This window comes from Wyeomyia smithii, chromosome 3 (genome assembly GCF_029784165.1).
Source record: "Wyeomyia smithii strain HCP4-BCI-WySm-NY-G18 chromosome 3, ASM2978416v1, whole genome shotgun sequence".
Taxonomy (NCBI): Eukaryota; Metazoa; Arthropoda; class Insecta; order Diptera; family Culicidae; genus Wyeomyia; species Wyeomyia smithii.
In genome coordinates, this window is record NC_073696.1 from 171,696,263 (window position 1) to 171,716,468 (window position 20,206).

The window sequence follows — 20,206 nt, forward strand, 5'->3', positions numbered from 1 at the left end:
AAGTGAAACCTCATTGAATCCAAAAATGGCCGACTTCGAGTCACCATTTCGAATTTTCGAAAGCACAAGACTCGGAAATAGTTGATGCGTTCCCTGTGAAAATGCTATTTTATGATTGCTGTGGTGAAGCAAACATAGAATAAAATTTTCATAGGAAACGCAATGAGTATTTCCGAGTCTTGTGCTTTTGAAAATTCGAAGTGGTGAGTCGAAGTCGGGCATTTTTGGATTCAATGAGGTTTCACCTTAATCTGTATTTTTTTAAACTAAAAATAATTACATTTAATTTGATTCACGAATATCAAAAATCGATCAAAAGTTATGAATTTTTTAAAATTTTGAACAAAGCAATATTTTTCTAGCCATTAATATGACGTATCTAGCCGCAACGTTATATGTTATATGCAACGGGTGTTATATACATGTTAAACTTTTCGTCACTGGAGTGGTACAGGCAAAAATCGCAATTCCGTTGGTTTTTAATCTTTCGGATCACTTGCGAATGGTCAAAGTATAACAACCGAACCCTTTCACTACAAAGAATCTAAAACGGTCCAATAACAATACATTAAATATTCATTCTCACCCAATTACGTTTCACAGCAAAAATCTCGGAAAATAATTTGCCATAATGATTGCTAAGCGCTGGTGGGCCGTCATGCTGTACTTACAATAGAAGCGAATATTCGTGTTGCGGGGCTTCCTGCTTTCCTTCGCGTTGAACTCGAAGGCTCTACACCACCTTGCCAGAAAGGAATAGCCAATTCTTCCTGTAGCCTGTGGGTGGTGAACGGCCTCGGTTGCGACAGCAGCACAAGTAAGCAATCTGACTTTTACAAACACATTTTCCTCGCTCCACTAGAGTTTTCAACTGTTTTGCTTGGCACCAAAACGCATACTTAATAGCTACAATTGCGTTATATCCAGCAAAAAGCGTGGATACCGTGGCAAGAGTTATATTATTGAAAAATCCGGAAACAGGCGGCAATATTCTTGCTTCATAATAACCATTTCTTTCCAGACTTGCACACTTTTAAATTCTCGATAAAACTGCAAACGACGACAGAGTAGCGAGGTAATGGATTCTATTTTCCCCTGGAATCATTCGCAATAACCCGAACTTTAACTCATTCTTTCACCGCTGCTGCAAAATTCATCTCACATTAATATTTGATCAGAATTACACAAAGGCTTTTAAGTTTCAATTTCGCTGATTCCATCCAAAATATTTAGTGAGTTCCTTAAAACATTCCAATCAAAGCATTGATTAATAATTTATTACGATTTTTAGTACATTTATCACTGTGAGCACCAAGGAAGTTTGGTGGTTTACTCAAAATGATGCTAGGTAATTCGATGTACTTGTGGAATTTCCTCGCAATCACGGTTTTTTGCATAGTTAGTATTATTGTACTGCCGAATTCTGGATGCATGGTTGATAAGCAGTCTTTCGGGCTACTTCAGTGGGAAAGTGAAAATGCGTGAACTACACTGGGAACAACCGCGTCTGTACAACGTTAAACTTCGCGCTCCAACAGCGGAATGCAATAGAGTTATTTTCATGCTGGTTTTCTCACCCTCTTTTCACCTTCTTCTGTTATGTAAATGGGCTTTTCATGCATAATAAACTGTGTTTTTAATGGTTACCCGAATGGTGTGAAATGTCTTATAGCTGCGATCAGGATAAACGTGATGATATTGAAAAAAGCAAATTCGTATGAGATTTACTTTATTCGGCATTATCAAATGTACACACAATTTAAAAGAAAGCGCTAAAACTTAGAAAAAACGCGAGTTAATCCACCTAGCGGCCGGACCAGACCTTTCTCATAAAACTTTATTGTTGGTTAAATAAGATTTACACATACATATTAATTTCAATACTAAGATACTAAATATGGCAGCCTAATAATCTCTGTAGCATTCATTGCTTTGAATAAAAATACGGTGCTACCAATTAAAAAAACGCAAGAATTTCTGAAGTCCTGATGCAGGTGGTAGATCTAGTCAAGTAAAATCGAGTTGAAAAAAAACGAGTTTAAAATTAAAATGTGAGCATAGGTAAAAAAACGAGACTTAAATATAACTTCAAATTCATTCCGCGTCGAACACTCGACAGAAACGGACGTGCAAAGTGGTCGTTCTATTACAATCCGGTCCGTGTGAACGAATAGCCAAACAAAAGAGTGTATTATTCGCGCTAAAGGCCAACTAGATTGTGAGTTGTGTCGCTACGTTCTGTACCCGGCTCGCAACTTTGGCTGTATTGGTGCAAAATACCAGCTGCAGTTTTGATCTGTGCACAGTGAATAGATCTTTCTAATTCAAGGCCATCATTTGACAGTCGAGTCGTGTCACTGTGCTGAGTGATCTCACACCCGGCTCACTGCTGGTGGCTGTATTGGTGCTGCTGTACTGGTGCTGCTGGCTGTTTTGGGTGCAGCTTCGAACGATCGGGCAACCACTGCTGGAAGGAAGAAGTAAATAGGTACGTGTTCTTGTCGGCGCTAGTGCGCTAGTGCACTACATTTAGCGCGATGGATATAGATCCCTCGCCTCCCGTGCCACCATCCCCGAGCCCCCCTGACCCTGACCCTTCTGTTACCCCCTCCCCTGTTCATTCTCCAGTCCCCCCTTGCCCCAGGCTTTACCCGGACGGATCTCAACAGGGCAGCTATACTGTTTATTTTCGTCCAAAGGCAGGAGTGAATTCAAAGCGATTAAACATACTGCAAATTTCGAAAGACCTGACGAAGGGGTACAAGGCCGTGACCGAAATTTCCAAGGTCCGACCTGACAAGCTCCGTGTCGTGGTCAGTGATCTGACACAGGCCAATGCTATCGCTCGCTCTGAGCTCTTCACACGCGAGTATCGCGTTTACATACCCGCACGAGACGTGGAGATCGACGGTGTCATAACCGATTCGAGTCTGTCTGTCGAGTGTATCCTAAAAAACGCAACCGGTTGCTTCAAAAATACCGAAACACGGGCGAAGATTTTGGATTGTAAGCAGTTGCGGTCCATGTCTCTCGTCGGCGGTAAAAAAGTTTACACTCCGTCAGACTCGTTTCGCGTTACGTTTGCCGGATCTGCACTCCCTAGCCACGTCTCGATCGACCGGGTTCGTCTGCCTGTGCGATTGTATGTACCCCGTGTTATGAATTGCACCAATTGCAAGCAGTTAGGCCACACAGCCGCCTACTGCTGCAATAAGGCACGATGTAGCAAGTGTGGGGAGACTCATGCGGAAGATTCTTGCAGCGTTAATGCTGAAAAATGTATTCACTGTGGGGAAAACCAGCATGAGCTCTCCACATGCCCGGTGTACATGCAGCGCAGAGATAAAATCAAGCGGTCACTTAAGGAGCGTTCAAAGCGTTCTTATGCTGAGATGCTGAAGAAGACCGTGACCACTTCTACCATAACATCGAACCCCTTTGATCTGTTGTCCTCTGATGAAACCGATTCTGACGATTCATCAGCGGGAACATCTTATGCCAATCCTGGGGAGTCTAGGAAGAGGAAAAATGTTTCTTCTCCTAAACTTCCCCGTAAAGGTCCTAAGATTTCCCAAAGTGTAATGAAAAGTACGAACAAACCAAACAGTGCTGCGGAAAAACCGAAGCAAACTCCTCCTGGGCTTGCAAATTTAAAGTCCCAGAAGGAGTTCCCAGCACTGCCAGGAACATCTAAAACCCCAGTTGTTCCTTTTGCACATCCAGTTGATGAAACAAACTCTGGATTAGTGAAATTTTCTGACATTGTGGACTGGATTTTTGAAAATTTCAATGTACCCGATCCAATTAAAATTTTTCTTACAGCATTCCTCCCAACAGTTAGATCATTTTTGAAGCAGTTGACTGCCCAATGGCCCCTCCTTGCAGCGATTGTATCCTTCGATGCCTAATTCAACTGCGTGTATGAAGGATTCTATCTCTGTCTTACAGTGGAATTGTAGAAGTATTTTACCAAAAATTGATTCGTTTAAAGTTTTGATAAATAAAAACAAATGCGATGCATTTTCCTTTTGTGAAACTTGGCTTACTTCAAATATTGATCTTAACTTCCATGATTTTAATATTATTCGCCTTGATCGAGACACCCCATATGGAGGAGTACTTTTAGGGATTAAAAAGTGCTATTCTTTCTATCGTATTAACCTCCCCTCGATTCCAGGCATCGAAGTTGTCGCATGTCAAATGACAATACAAGGTAAAGAGCTTTGTATTGCCTCAATATATATTCCTCCCAGAGCACAGGTTGGGCAACGGTTGCTCTTTGATTTAATAGAACTTCTTCCCTCGCCACGTTTGATTTTGGGAGACTTCAACTCTCATGGTGTGGCTTGGGGTTACCCTTACAATGATAACCGCTCCTCTTTAATCTATAACCTTCGCGATGACTTCGACATGACTATTTAAAACAACGGTGAAATGACACGTATCCCGAAACCTCCAGCGCGCCCAAGCGCTTTGGATCTATCCTTATGTTCGACGTCGCTACGGTTGGATTGCACATGGGAGGTAATCCTCGATCCTCACGGTAGCGACCATCTGCCTATTCTTATTTCAATTACGAACGGGTCAACTCGCATGCGACCAATTGACATTCCGTATGACCTCACACGGAATGTCGATTGAAAGTTATACGAGGAAATGATTTCAAAAGCGGGCGAGTCGATTCAACATCATCCACCACTTGAAGAATACAACCTCCTCGCGGGCTTGATTCTCGACGCCGCGTTGCAAGCTCAAACGAAGAAATATCCCGGCGTAACGATCAAAGAACGGCCTCCCACTTCGTGGTGGGACCAAGAGTGCTCCGATGTCTACACGCAAAGATCCGACGCGTTTTTGGCCTTCCAGAAGGGAGGTATACCCGACGACTATATACCGTATTCGGAGCTTAATACCAAGCTTAAAAGCCTGGCTTAAGCAAAGAAACGCGGATATTGGCGTCGGTTCGTGGACGAGACGTCGAGGGAGACATCGATGAGCACTCTTTGGAACACAGCCCGAAGAATGCGGAATCGCGTAACGGTCAACGAAAGCGAGGAGTCTTCAAGTCGGTGGATATTTGATTTTGCCAGGAAAGTATGTCCGGACTCTGCTCCTGCGCAAAACTTTGTTCGCGATACGTCTCCGGGTCACGACGCGATAGAATCACCTTTTACGATGGCAGAATTTTCAGTTGCCCTCCTGTCCTGTAACAATAACGCGCCTGGGTTAGATAGAATCAAATTCAACTTGTTGAAGAATCTACCCGGCAATGCCAAGAGGCGCTTGTTGAATTTGTTCAATAAGTTCCTGGAGCAAAACATTGTACCGCAGGATTGAATGCAAGTGAAGGTGATCGCCATCCAAAAACCAGGGAAACCAGCTTCTGATCACAACTCTCATAGGCCGATTGCAATGCTATCCTGTATCCGGAAATTGATGGAAAAATGATACTCCGACGTTTAGACCATTGGGTCGAATCAAATGGTCTACTATCAGATACTCAATTTGGCTTCCGCCGCGCCAAAGGGACGAATGATTGTCTTGCGTTGCTTTCAACAGATATTCAGCTGGCGTATGCTCGCAAAGAACAAATGGCGTCTGCGTTCTTGGACATTAAGAGGGCTTTCGATTCCGTTTCTATTGACATTCTTTCGGGTAAACTTCACCGACAAGGATTTTCTCCAATTTTGAACAATTTTTTGCACAATTTGTTGTCCGAAAAGCACATGCATTTTACGCACGGCGATTTGGCAACTTTTCGCATTAGCTACATGGGTCTTCCCCAGGGCTCATGTTTAAGCCCCCTTCCTTACAATTTTTATGTAAATGACATCGACGAATGTCTGGCAAATTCATGCACGATAAGACAACTTGCAGACGACAGTGTAATCTCTGTTACAGGAGCCAAAGCTGCCGATTTGCAAGGACCATTGCAAGATACCTTGAACAATTTGTCTGCTTGGGCTTTACAGCTAGGTATCGAATTCTCTCCGGAGAAGACTGAGATAGTAGTTTTTTCTAGGAAGCATGAACCTGCTTAGCTTCAAACACAATTAATGGGTAAAACGATTTCTCAGGTTTTGGTACACAAATATCTTGGTGTCTGGTTCGACTCTAGAGGCACCTGGGGTTGTCACGTGAGGTATCTGATGAAAAAATGTCAACAAAGAGTGAATTTTCTTCGTACAATAACCGGACAATGGTGGGGAGCCCACCCAGGAGACCTTATAAGGCTTTACCAAACAACGATACTGTCTGTTATTGAGTACGGGTGTTTCTGCTTCCGCTCCGCAGCAAACACACATTTGATCAAACTGGAGCGAATACAATATCGTTGTTTGCGTATCGCCTTGGGTTGCATGCAACCGACCCATACGATGAGTTTGGAGATCTTAGCTGGAGTACTACCATTGAAAAACCGCTTCTGGAGCCTGTCTTCTCGTATTCTAATCAAATGTGAGGTCTTGAACCGTCCCGTGATTGAAAATTTTGAAAGGTTAATCGAACTTAATTCTCAAACCCGTTTTATGACATTGTATTTCAATCACATGTCCCATAATATAAACCCTTCTTCGAATATTCCAAATCGTGTCGACTTATCAAATACTTCTGATTCTACTGTGTTTTTCGATACATCCATGATAGAAGAAACTCGTGGAATCCCGGATCATTCACGCGTGCAGCAGATCCCTAAAATTTTTTCCAATAAATATCGAAACATCAACTGCGACAATATGTACTACACTGACGGATCACTTCTTGATGGGTCCACTGGCTTCGGTATCTTCAATAACAATTTAACCGTCTCCCATAAGCTCGATAATCCTGCTTCTGTTTACGTCGCAGAATTAGCTGCAATTCAGTACACCCTAGGGATTATCGAAAAAATGCCCACGGACCATTATTTCATCTTTACGGACAGTCTCAGTTCCATTGAGGCTCTCCGATCGATGAAAGATGTTAAGCACTCTCCGTATTTCCTGGGGAAAATACGGGAACATCTGAGTGCTTTATCCGAAAAATCTACTCAGATTACCTTAGCGTGGGTCCCTTCTCACTGCTCGATACCGGGTAATGAGAAAGCGGACTCTTTAGCTAAGGTGGGCGCAACAAACGGTGATATTTATGAAAGACCAATTGCCTTTAATGAATTTTTCGCATTTGTACGTCAGAATACGATCATCAGTTGGCAAAATTCTTGGACCAAGGGGGAACTGGGAAGGTGGTTACATTCCATATTCCCCAAGGTGTCGACGAACCCGTGGTTCAAGGGGTTGGATGTAGGTCGGGATTTCATTTGCGTGATGTCCCGGCTTATGTCCAATCACTATAGATTTGACGCGCATCTCCGTCGTGTTGGGCTCGGGGAAAGTGGTATCTGTGCCTGTGCCTGTGGTGAAGGTTATCACGACATAGAGCACGTTGTTTGGTCATGCCCTGTACACCGTGACGCCAGGTCTAGATTAATAGCTTCCCTGCAGGCCGAAGGTAGGCAGCCGGCTGTTCCTGTTCGTGATGTCTTGGCGAGCCGTGACCTATCCTACATGTCCCTTATATACGTTTTCCTGAAATCCATCCACGCCCCAGTTTAGTCCTATCCCCTTCCGCCTACATCCAACCAAACGACAAGAACACGTTAAGACCCCGGATCCGGAAACAGCAATCAGACCCGCACGATACTCTCAAGGCCCGATGGAAACAACCCAATATGCCAGTCCGTAATATCTTGGCCCAGCAGCGGAACAAATTTAATATGCTGCTTACCTATGGCAATGAAAACCATCAAACAGCAAACCTGTGCTTTTAATGCAAAATATTCTAGCTTTAAGTTAGATTTAGTTTCAGCTCGTAGTCGGCAGCGAGGATAAAAAATTTGCTTTTAGTTATTAAGATACTTTAGAAAGTAAGCTACCAGATATAATTGGCGCCGTTAAACATTGAATTGTATTTGTGCCGTGTCAAATAAACTATAGATGAAGAAAAAAAAAATAACTTCAAATTTTAGGGGAATTAAAAAAAATACAATTATGGGCGCAAGTAACACTTAACTTGGCGCACAGCCTACATTTGGTCACATCAGAAATTCTTGATTTTTTTGACGTAGAACTACGTCCCTCAGGAAGTTCGGTTACATAGGGATGTAAAATGAAAATCTAAAACCGAAAAAAGCGAAAAATATGCCAAATTTGAAATGCTAATAAATCGGTTAGTTTTCGATGGATTTCTTTCGTTCTTGCAGTAATCGATTGGAAAATCTTTCAAGATTTCTCTCAAATGCAGAGAATTGTAATTTTATCATTCGATCTATTGTACTATTGAAAGTTTTCAAGCCTTATCAAAACGCAAAATTTGACCTCTGATTGATCATTATATGATTTCTTTCCCAAGCACGGTCGACAGAATTATAGACCTAGTAATTCGGAATATACTATTTGGCCTATATAAGAGTCTGTTCCACCCGAAACTGGTCTGGGTATTAGTTCCAGACAGCGACTACAACAGTCCTTACTTAGCAGCAGCAGTAGCGGATATCAATAGCAGCGGAGAGCGTAGCAACGCATAGCAGTTGCAGCGTCTATCAGCAAAGGTAGTGGCAGGGCCAGCTTATGTAGCAGCACTTTATTTAGTGAAATGCTACCTCTGTGCAGTAACCGACAGCATCACAAGTAGATACATCCAATGAAAAGTACTCTCATTTTGATAACACACCAACGTTCTGGAAAGCTGGTGTTCAAAATGTATCAGCTGTCTAGTTTTGAGTGTCAAACAGCTTTAAACTGTGTTATCTATCACAGGGAATACCATATTCGCGCTGTCATTGATAACGCAAAAATTGATCAGCATCTCATCCAAAATCGAATTAAACAGCAAATTGCCCTTTCCAGGATAAATAAAAAGCCTAATTGAAAAGTAAATAATTTCCTTCATTTATTGCACTTCATTTTAAATGTTGAACGGTTATAAGTTTGGTTTCACTAAATGCCTCAAAACGTTATCCCCTGAGTTATCTTTTCCTTCAGTAATATGCAACACCCGAACAGCTTTTGTTTTCTGCGTAATCAAACCTTAAAAATTGTCAAGATTAAGTTATCGGATAATTAAACCTTGAAAATTGTCAAACTTTCATATGCAAGAAACTTGTTTGCGTTGTAGAGGGTTTTTTCCATTCATGTTCAGTGATGTATGTGAAAACTTAAAATCGGTAGCACTTCAACTCCACTTTTGCACAAAATTTTGAACATATTCAATACAAGTACCTTATTAACCTTATGTAGTTCTACATCAACCTTGCGGTCGTGGCTTACAACCTATGTAATTTTTTCATTTGTAGCACCGTGAAATTAACAAAATAGATTGTGTAAATAAAAGCTGAATATTTTTTCCAAAAAAAAAAACTTGACTCAGCCAAACATCTATTAATAAAACATTTTCTTTCATTCGTAATGGAATATAGTTTCAACGTAGTATTTTTCTTACATAATAGGAGGCAAATTCAAATCAAGTGTAAAACTTACGTGAAAAAGTGTGAAAAATAAATTTTAGCTCAAAGAACTTAACATATGTTGATGAAGTTAGTACAAACACATACAATAACACACACAACCTACACTAGGTGACATCAGAAATTCAAAATCACTGTAACATTGTGTAATTTGTGAGATGTAGAATGTCACTCTAACTGGTACAACTTTATCATATATTTACAATCGAAAATGCCCAATTGTGTGCACTCACACACATGAGCATACATACATGCATATATATGCACACGAACATAAATGCTTACACATACGAGCACACGTATACACACAAACATACAAATGCACAGATATGAACATAAAACCATATGAACATACACATAAATACGAAAATACCAACTTACACTAAAACATTTTAGGTGCTGCGTAGCCGCAAGGTTACAGAGTCTATTTTGACAAGTGGATAGTCGTGGGTTCGAATATTAATAGAATTAGGGCCATCCGATTTTAAATAACTTTAAGCATAGGTTAATTCTCATGTTCCACTCAATAAATAATCAGAAAAATACGATTTTAAACGGTTCAATGGGTCACTAAGCCCTTCATTTGACAAAAAATGGGGCATACCGAAGAGTAGCCCCACAAATGTAATTAATACTAGAATTCTTGTCTAATGTTTAAAAAGTACGTATCTAAAAATAGACATGCGTTTGCTGTACATATATAATTTAAATTACTGAAAACTTTGAAGACATTGAATGGACCACAAAACGAATGTGCGCAAGCGGCTACGTTAATTTTATTTTAATAAATTGATTACTTGAAATAAATGATTTTATATATGTCGTTGTTGAAGAAATAATAGAATACAAATCTACTCATTCATTACTAGTCATCCCAGATGTTTTGAAAAATATCTGTTCGAAAACGAAGAATAATTAACTTGAATTGGGTTATTTATTTATTTATTTATTTATAGTGACTTTAACTTTTAGTCATTCGTCACTCATTGAATTGGGTTGTTTAAAGCACACTTATATTTTAAATATAAGGATACGATTTGATGTTATGACCATTTTCTTGAATGTTTTATCATGCGTGCTGTGCCGGTCATGTGTAATGATAAGGATGACAACCTGCTTACTGATAAACCGACAGTTGCAGCCAGGTGGAAGGAGCATTTTCAGGCGCTATTGAACGGTGAGGAGCCGGATGAGCAGAGCAGGAACAGGATTACGATTATGAGTGACGAACAAGCTGTGGAGCCGCCAACACAGGAGGAGGTGAAAAAGGCGATTAGTGAGCTGAAAAACGGCAAGGCCGCTGGGAAGGACGGTATCCCGGCCGAACTTCTAATAGCGGGAAGCGAGCGGCTGTACTATGCGATCCACCAGATAATACTAAGGACCTGAGCGGATGAACAAATGCCGAACGACTGAGCCGAGTTGCAGCTGCGAACAGAGCCTTCTACGGGCTACGTAACCAGCTAAGGTTCCGTAGTTTGCAAACTCGCACAAAACTAGCGCTGTATAGGACGCTGATACTCCCGGTGGCCCTTTACGGACATGAAGCATGGACGCTGAAGGAAGCTAATCGACGCACTCGTCGGAGTTTTTGAGCGTAAAGTCCTGCGATCGATACTTTGCGGTAAACTGGAAGATGGAGTGTGGCGCAGACGCATGAATCACGAGTTGTACCAGGTATACAAACATGCTGATATAGTGAAGGTAATACAGCTGGGAAGGCTTCAGTGGGCTGGACATGTAGCCAGAAAGCCTGACGAGAGAGCCGCCAAAACTATCTTCAGTAGAGAACCAGGAAAAGGCCGTCGGCTCCGTGGTAGGCCTCGCACGTGGTGGAAGAAGATGCACGATCTGCTGGTGTACGAGGAGACTGGAGCACGGCTGCCCAAGACAAGAGTAGCTGGACATCTCTAATTCGGTCGGCCCTAGACCGGTGAACGGTCCTTTAGCCAACAAAGTAAAGTACGTTATATTTAGAAACTGACAAACTGACAAACTGAAACTGACAACTGACAACTCTTGAACCAAATATTAATGAGAGGTATATTGAGCTGTAAAGGTCATTTCTGAAAACTTGTATGGGGAAAGCGGCCGAAGTAACCTGCATTTACTTCGAAATGTGGAATATTGAAGTGTGTTGCAGGCAGGCATGCCAATGGTACAGTCTTTTTTTTTACTGTCTGCTTCTAAGCATGTGTTTGCTGTTGCTATTTGTGATATCTATTCGCGCTGCCAGTCCGATAATCACATTGAGAACGTATTGACAGCAGAGCATCACAAAAGGAAACGAAAAATATACTTCGTGTGTCGATTCGGCATTATTTGGAAGATTGTCTTTGGGATTGCGATTATAGAAAAGAGAAGAAGCTGTTTTTTATACAGACGTTCGTGTCTGCACTACACAAACAGCGCGTTTCGGTAATAGCCCGAATCCACCGAAGACATTTCCCTCTCTTTTTTTATTTGCCTATGATGGATGCCGGGTGACGGCTGTTAAAAAAGGCTGTGAGAAGAAGAAGCGTAAGGACTGTTCGGCAACTCACCGACAGCCTTCGCGCAAAGAAAAGCAAACTCGGCAATAGAGCCGCTGTGCACTGAAGGATGTGTGTATTGCATACCGAGTGTTATCTGCAACCATACTATCGTCGACATGGTGATAAGGTGAACAGCAAAGAAAAAAAAAAACATTCGTGTATGAGGACCTAGACGGCAACGTTATAGTCGCCAAATATTTTATCTGTCGGCTGTCGTTATTTTGCCAATACCAACACTGTCATAGAGGGACGCTCTCAGTTGTTATCAGAAAAACTGTCATCACTCGGTACATTTTTTCCCCTGGTTGCAAGCATTTGCAGCCAGTTCCAAACCGTTAAATGTAACTCGGCTCATTCGCATTGAAAGAGATTTCGGAGGCTGTTCGCACCTACGTGAACTCTCATATGTAATTGTCAAAATGTGCGTGATGACAAAAGCAAAAATATTTCCTTCTCTCTTTTTCCCACGCAAAAACGAAACAAATATCAGCAACACTGTCAACGCGAATAAATTAAGAAATAATAAGGTACCTGTAAATCGCTACAAGATACCTCTCCATCCAGTGCGAAGCGACCAAATGGTGAACAAAGAGCTGTCAAAGCTTAGTTAGGTGGCAAGAGCAAAATATGTTCGTTCTGGACATATTTATGCCTTATGCTGACTATATGAACCTTTTTTATACTTGTTAGAATGAAACCGTTTTAATGGTGTTTATTCATATTTGTTACAATAGCTTTCGGAAATTGACATGAATATTACCACTACCTCTTGGGTGAGGCACGATTTTTAATATGTGTGAACTAATCCCAAAATAATGCTACCTAGAGTCAGTATTTTGCCGAAAACTTAGGTTAGCATGTTTCTTAGATATGATTAGATTATTTCAATGGTGCATACATGTTTGTTTTGATATTCGTTAAATTCATTTTTTTGATTTTATAGTGCGTAAAATATTCCCGGGTAGACTAAGAAGACATGTAGATAGACTTAAATACTCCCGTTACTCTACTACTCTAAGATCGAAAAAAATAATACGCTGAGACAAAAACCTTTTTTGGAAAAACTTCAAATTTCTGGAATTAACTTAGCACACAGATTTCAGAAATCTTCATTTTGCAGGCAAATATTTTCAACAAATTTGTTCCTACAAACTAAAGTTATGAATCAGGGTGAAATTATAATTATTTTTTCACTTTATTACAATGTTTTGGCAACCTTTCAAACGGGGGGCGGGGGCCTAGCGTGGTTGCTAACGTCTCCGCCAACCACGCTCGATGCCTGGGTTCGAATCCCAACGCCGACATAGGTGTCGATGGTTGTGGGGTGGCGTGATCCACTCACAACCAACCCAACTGGTCTAGATTCAATCCTAGCCAACACCAGGAGATTTTCTGAGGCGAAAAATCTGATCCCAGAGATTCCTTCCATCGCATGAGGAAGTAAAGCCGTTGGCGCCGGTCCGTTAATTAACGGGTCGTGAGTTAGGGTCCTGGGTGAAGTCGCCTCCCTGGGCGTCGGTGATTGGCACAACAACAGTGGCGGAACTAGACCGACGGAAAATAAGCGAGAATAAAAAAAAACCTTTCAAACGCTTTTTTAAAAATTTGAAATTTTTTAAAATCGAGCTCGATTTTAAAGCATTTTACCTATAGTTTTTTGTAACGGCTGGATATTCATACACTTTACAATTCAGTTATGCAAATGAAGCAAGCAAACGCAATAACTAAACACTCCTTCGGCTCGTGCCTCTATGATACTTATATTTACATATATACTAATACTTCGCGTGTTAAATTTTCTTGGTACTAGGGCAAATATGTATGCGAATCGGAACGATTATGATCCGTGAAAACGCGGCTAACAAAAGTGCATGAGCACGCCAATTTATTTACGAACCGCTGAGTGTGCACCATCATCACCTCTGCTGTCCTCGGCCAAGGAATTGCTCAAGTGCTAATGAAGGTAGTTGAGAATAATCGATAAATTCGAAAATAGGTAACCTGTCACTCAAGCAGCAGTTGGCTGATTTCAAACCAAAACTTGGAAACAGTACAACCGCGAACGGAACAACGGTGGGCTTCATTGATGCATAAAATCAATAATGACTTTTGTTGTTATAATTCTAAACAGTGTTTTTGTAAGTAATAACTTCAACTAATCAATTTAAATTTTTGAAGTTAAGGATTTTTTTATATATAATATATATTTTTTCTATTATATATGTTTGTTGAACATTACCATTCGTGAGATCCAAACTACTTAATTCACACCAAATGGTGTTTGAACGGCACAACGACTCATAACCAAAATCTTATTATTTTCAAAATATGTGTTTTGGTTTTGGTAGTGAAGAAATTATTGTAATGCATCATCGTGAGACTGTATGTATTTGGCTCTTTAAAAAATATTTTATGTAATCATGTAATAATATATAATACTACACTAAAGTGAAAATCTCGTTCCATGATTGTTCAGAGTTAAGTGAATAAAGTCCTATTACGGGACTCACGTAAGTGAGAAAAACGTCGCAAAGTGACATCTGCCGCGGAATCTGGGTTATTAAGAGTGTCATATCAGTGAAGTGAGAGCGGAAAAAAGCGACGATTCGCGTGGAATTATTTCACGACCATTTTGAACGGTGAAATGATTCCACGAAGATGCTATGAGTCTTAAAGCTGATTGATTTGTGATCTAATAGTAAATATTGGATTTATTCTTCAGTAACGAAACGAATCAGAATTTGATCCGTGCATTAAAGCGAACAAATTTTCATTTTTTTGCCCGATCAGGAAATTTTCGATACCGAAAAAAACATTTTTTTTTATGCCGAATGTTCTAGAAATGCAGAACACGTCAAGATCTGGTGTTATCTGAAAAAATGGAAAAAATGACTTTCTGGGACTTAGAGATTTTTGAGCTGAGAAACAATCTCATTTCACTTGTCCTTTTCTCAATTTCACTTCACTGTCAATCTCACTCCACGGAGGTGATTTTTGTCACCTCACTTGAGATGGAATCGGGAATAGGTCCAAAAAAGTGAAGTGAGCGTGAGAGTGAAATATATTTCACCGTGAAGTGACTCCCGTAATAAGCACCACTATTCAATTTTTATTTTAATATGAACTTAGGTTCTTGTGGCAGGTTAATATGTAGTTATTGGGGTCATATTGATTGAACTTGGAATTGATTGTTCTATATCGTTTTTGAATCCATGATTCGGATCGTATTGCAAAAAGATCATTTTGCCGAATGGGTTGGTACGTCCAATATGAATCAGGTACGATAATTATAAGTTTCTAGAAATTTGAAAGACTCTAAGATGGGTTCTTCAATAAAAAATCAGTTCACTTTTTGATCCAACTTAACGGCAAGAACACGCTTGGAAACACGATTTAGAACCAGCAACTAGATACCAGATACCAGCAACTAAAAGCTCGAGGAACCCTATATCCCAGTTCGTGTCTTAGTTCAGCAGAACCAGGGTTGATATTTGTTGACACTCTTGAGTGAAAGTGAAAAAAAGCATCCATAAACGTTATTTTTCTACAATCCTTTCAGAGTTCTCCCTTCCCGCTTTTTGCATGGAAGTGAACCGTCAAAACACCTCATTATATTTCATGCGATGAAAGCAAGACAACAAAATCAGTTTATCAGTTAACGAAGATTGTCAAGGCATCGGTCAGTGCCAGTGAAAAAATGTTTCGGTGAGGTTCATTTTGGTTGAGTGGACTGTTTGTTTTTCTTTTTCGCTTTGAAGTGAAGATCATTTGGTTGGATTTGTCGTCAAATTTTATTCCGTAACCGTGAACGATGCGCGCGATCTATTTCATCTGAGTATGACAGCACGTTACTAGGACGAAAATCTAGTGTATCTGAAAGAGTGCTGCGATCATTGGAAGTGAAAATTGAAAATGATTGGCAATAATTTTCGAAGAATTTTGCTGGGGAAAATGACCTTTATCAGCACTGAGCAGAACATACTACATATGTAGCGAGGATAAAAAATGCTCTTAGTTTATGAGATACTTTATAAAGTAAGGCACTAGATATAATTGGCTCCGTGAAACATTATTTTGTATTGTGCCGTGTCAAATAAATGTTGGGAACAGAAAACAAAAGAATTTTTTGTTCTCATAACATTTGTTTGACATGGCACAAGCGTACAGTAGAAGTTCTAAAGTACGTGTGCCGTACTGACAATAATAGTTGGAGAGTGTTTCCAGACACGACAGGATTGCAGCGCTTTTCAATAATATTTAGGTAGTTTCTGTTAAAACCTATTGCTAAAAGGTAATTAAAGCTATCTTTTCAGTTAACCAGTAAAACCAAAAATAACATTATAACCATTAACTAAAAATGCAGTTCTGTGCTAATTGTTTCCAGAACAACAGAAAAATTCTGGGAGAGAAATGATGCTAAAGATGCTAAAAATTCTGAGAGAGAGAGAACTGGAAAAAAACTCAAAGTTCTTGAAAAATCTGAAGTAATGTCGAAATTTTATTGTTGAATTTAACGCTGATCTCAAAAATTTACTGGAGGCTGCATAAAACCGAAAAAAATTACCAAAAACATATCGTTTTTTTTTTTTCAGAAACCCCATGTGAAATCGCAAAAGTTTTAAAATTTATATGCAAAGCAGCATCCGTTTTCAATAATATTTAGGTAGTTTCTGTTAAAACCTATTGCTAAAAGGTAATTAAAGCTATCTTTTCAGTTAACCAGTAAAACCAAAAATAACATTATAACCATTAACTAAAAATGCAGTTCTGTGCTAATTGTTACCAGAACAACAGAAAAATTCTGGGAGAGAAATGATGCTATAGATGCTAAAAATTCTGAGAGAGAGAGAACTGGAAAAAAACTCAAAGTTCTTGAAAAATCTGAAGTAATGTCGAAATTTTATTGTTGAATTTAACGCTGATCTCAAAAATTTACTGGAGGCTGCATAAAACCGAAAAAAATTACCAAAAACATATCGTTTTTTTTTTTTCAGAAACCCCATGTGAAATCGCAAAAGTTTTAAAATTTATATGCAAAGCAGCATCCGTAAAGTGTAAACTACATTTAAGAATCGAAAATGCATATCACGCAACGTAAACTTATCAAACGCCCTGAATTTCTCGAATTTCCGATAGTAGCAAGATTATTCGATTATTTCGGTGCCGATTATTCCAAGGCAATCGTCAACTGCGAGAAAAATAATCCACTAGCTAATAATCGACTAGTTGGGAAAATTAGGCAGCACTAGTTGCTAGTATAAATCACAAAAACGTTTGCAAATAATCCGATCGTTTGAATTCGTTAGTGTCGCCTGTGCTTGCGAAGAAAGGCTGTTGGTTTCGTTGGTCCATTCAATGCTGTTTATCAATTTTTCAATAGTATGTATTTTTTATTCGTGTTTTGCCTTTCTCCTAGAAAGGTATAGCAATCACTTGCAAAACCGAAAGTATAAAAGTGCTCCAAAGGGCCGAATGGCATATATCACTCGACTCAGCTCGACGAGCTGAGCATTTTCTGTATGTGTGTGTGTGTGTATGTGTGTGTGTGTGTGTGTGTATGTGCAGATTTTTATTCTCACTCACTTTTCTCAGAGATGGCTGGACCGATTTTCATGAGATTAATTGCAAATGAAATGTCTTATTGCCCCATAAGACCCTATTGAGTTTTATTGTAATCGGATTTTTAGTTTAGAGGTTATGTTTAAAAATGTGAAAATCACGAAACAACAATATCTCAGAAACTAAACAACCGATTTGAACAAAATTGGCCTCAGAAGAACGAGCTACCTAAAAAACCCTTAACTTTTGAATTTTATGAAGATTGAACATGTGGTTCAAAAGTTATGGAAAGAAACGTGTTCTGAAGACTGTTCAATCTCACTCATGTTTCTCAGAGATGGCTGTACCGATTTTCATAAAATCAGTGTCAAATGGAATGTCTAGTTGCCCCATAAGACCCTATTGATTTGTTTTGCAATCGGACTATTACTTTGCCTGTTATGTTTAAAAATGTGAAATCCAGCTATGCAAAGGAACATATTCCGAAGACTACTTGGACTCACTCACTTATCTCAGAGATGGCCGACCCGATTTCCACAAAATTAGTGTCAAATGAAAGGTCTAGCTGCCTTAGAAGACCCTATTGAATTTTACTCAAACTGTAACTTCATTTGTAATGTACCGACTTGTGAAAATCACGAAACTTCATTATCTCAGAAACTACACAACCGATTTGATTATTATTATCAGATGAGCGGGCTAGTTAAGGGTTAACTGATGAATTATTATTGAACACGTGGTTTCAAAGTTTGGCTGCCCTACACGTTCCCATTTCATTTGATTATAATCGAACTTAAGCAACCTTTATGTATTAAATTGTTAATAAAACAACGAAAGTCTATTATCTCAAAGATTACATGACTTATTTGAACATAACTAGTGTCATACGAACGAGTCATCTCTCAAACTTACAAATAACAAACTTCATAACAATTTGATATGTGGCTCAAAAGTTATGGAAAGAAGAGAAATTCAAAGACTATTTAAAACTATACCTGCTTTGATCGATATATGTGGCCTCAACATAATTTAAATGTGGTATCGTACTATTTGAACGTTCCCAATTCATTGATTCCTTGCAATGTGTTTAAAGTCTGCAAAGGCACGACGAATCGGTCATAGGATATGATCAAAGTCAAATAACAAACCGCTTGAAATGATTGGTTCTATCGAGATGACAATATCCTCAACTTTTGGCTTCTGTACATCGCCTTAATTCTGAATATATTCATATGAGGTGGTATTCTGTCATTTTCAGCAGACTTTCTGGCATCAATCTGACACCGGAAATACTCATATTGGGAGGTAAACTTGGTTATTTTCCAGAAACTAAAAGTGGTCGTTTTTAAATTCGAAATGGTGTCCAGGGTCAATGTTTGGTTTCTATGCATCATCACGTTTACGGAAATATCCATATTGAGTATTATTCGGTCATTTCCGACTGTTGCCTATAAGTTGCCATTTAGCAATTCAAAATGGTGCCTGAGGTCAATTGTTAGCTCCTTGCATCATTCTGGTTCCAGAGATACTCATATTGGATGGTATTTGTTTATTTTAGGCTGTTTTTCACAAACCGGTAGTCGCCATCTTGGATTTCAAAATTGTATTCAGGATACTGGTTGAAGAAAAACTCATATTGGGTGGTATTTTGTCACTTTGGACTGTTTTTCAGAAGCCGAAAGTTGTCATTTTGGACTTTAAAATTGGCTGTGAAATCAATTTCTGTCATCTGGGAGTAATTCTGGTTCCGGAAACATTCATATTGAATGGTATTTGGTCATTTCCGGCTGTTTGTCAGACACCGGAAGTCACCATCTTAAAATTCAAGATTGTGCCTGTGATCAATTTTTAGCTTCTGCGCATCTTTCTGGTTCCAGAAATACTAATATTTGATGGGAATCGTCCATTTCAGGCTGTTTTCCAGAAACCGGAAGTTGCCATCTTACAATTCAAAATGTTGTCTGAAGTTGATTTGTGGCTCCAGTGCATCATTACGGTTCCGGCTCCAGTGCATCATTACGGTTCCGGAAATACCCATATTGGGTGGTATTTGGTCATTTGCCGCTGTTTTCAGAAACCGGAAGTTGCCATCTTAGAATTTAAAATGCCTTCTGTGGTCGATTTTAGCTCCTGTGTATTATTCTAGATCCGGATATTATTATATTGGGTGGAAATCGGCCATTTTTGGCTGTTTTCCAGAAACCGGAAGTTGCCATCTTACAATCCAAAATGTTGTCTGAGGTCGATTATGGAACATATCTGTTACCACTAAAAACATTCACCTGCCAATATGGTTCCATTTAGTTGATTAGTTCGCGAGATGTGCAGAAATTTGTGAAGAAACATGTACTTCCAGAGTAGGGAGGGGCGTAAACCATTATGGACATATTTGTTACCTCTAAAAACATTCACATACCAAATTTGGTTGTATTTTCTTGATTGGTTCTTGAGCTGTGCGAAATTTGTGTTTCATTTTCATTGGATCCCTCCCTTATAGAAGAAGGAGTCGGGTGTCAAACCATTATGTACATATTTGTTACCACTAAAAACATTTACCTGCCAAATTTTGTTCCATTTGGTTGATTAGTTCTCGAGATGTGCACAAATTTGT

At 39.5% G+C, this 20,206-nt stretch overlaps 1 protein-coding gene across 2 annotated transcripts in view; it reads right to left on the reverse strand.

Moving 5' to 3' along the window:
• Positions 1–20,206, reverse strand: part of LOC129732977 (uncharacterized) — an 84,978-nt gene that overhangs the window by 38,033 nt on the left and 26,739 nt on the right. The window contains exon 1 of one of the 2 annotated variants that reach the window (XM_055694475.1): positions 672–1,527. The exons of the other annotated variant lie outside the window; for it this stretch is intronic. The gene's annotated coding sequence lies outside the window, so the exon portion shown is untranslated. Of the gene's footprint in view, positions 1–671; positions 1,528–20,206 lie in introns of those variants that run through there. 2 annotated transcript variants of the gene reach the window in all.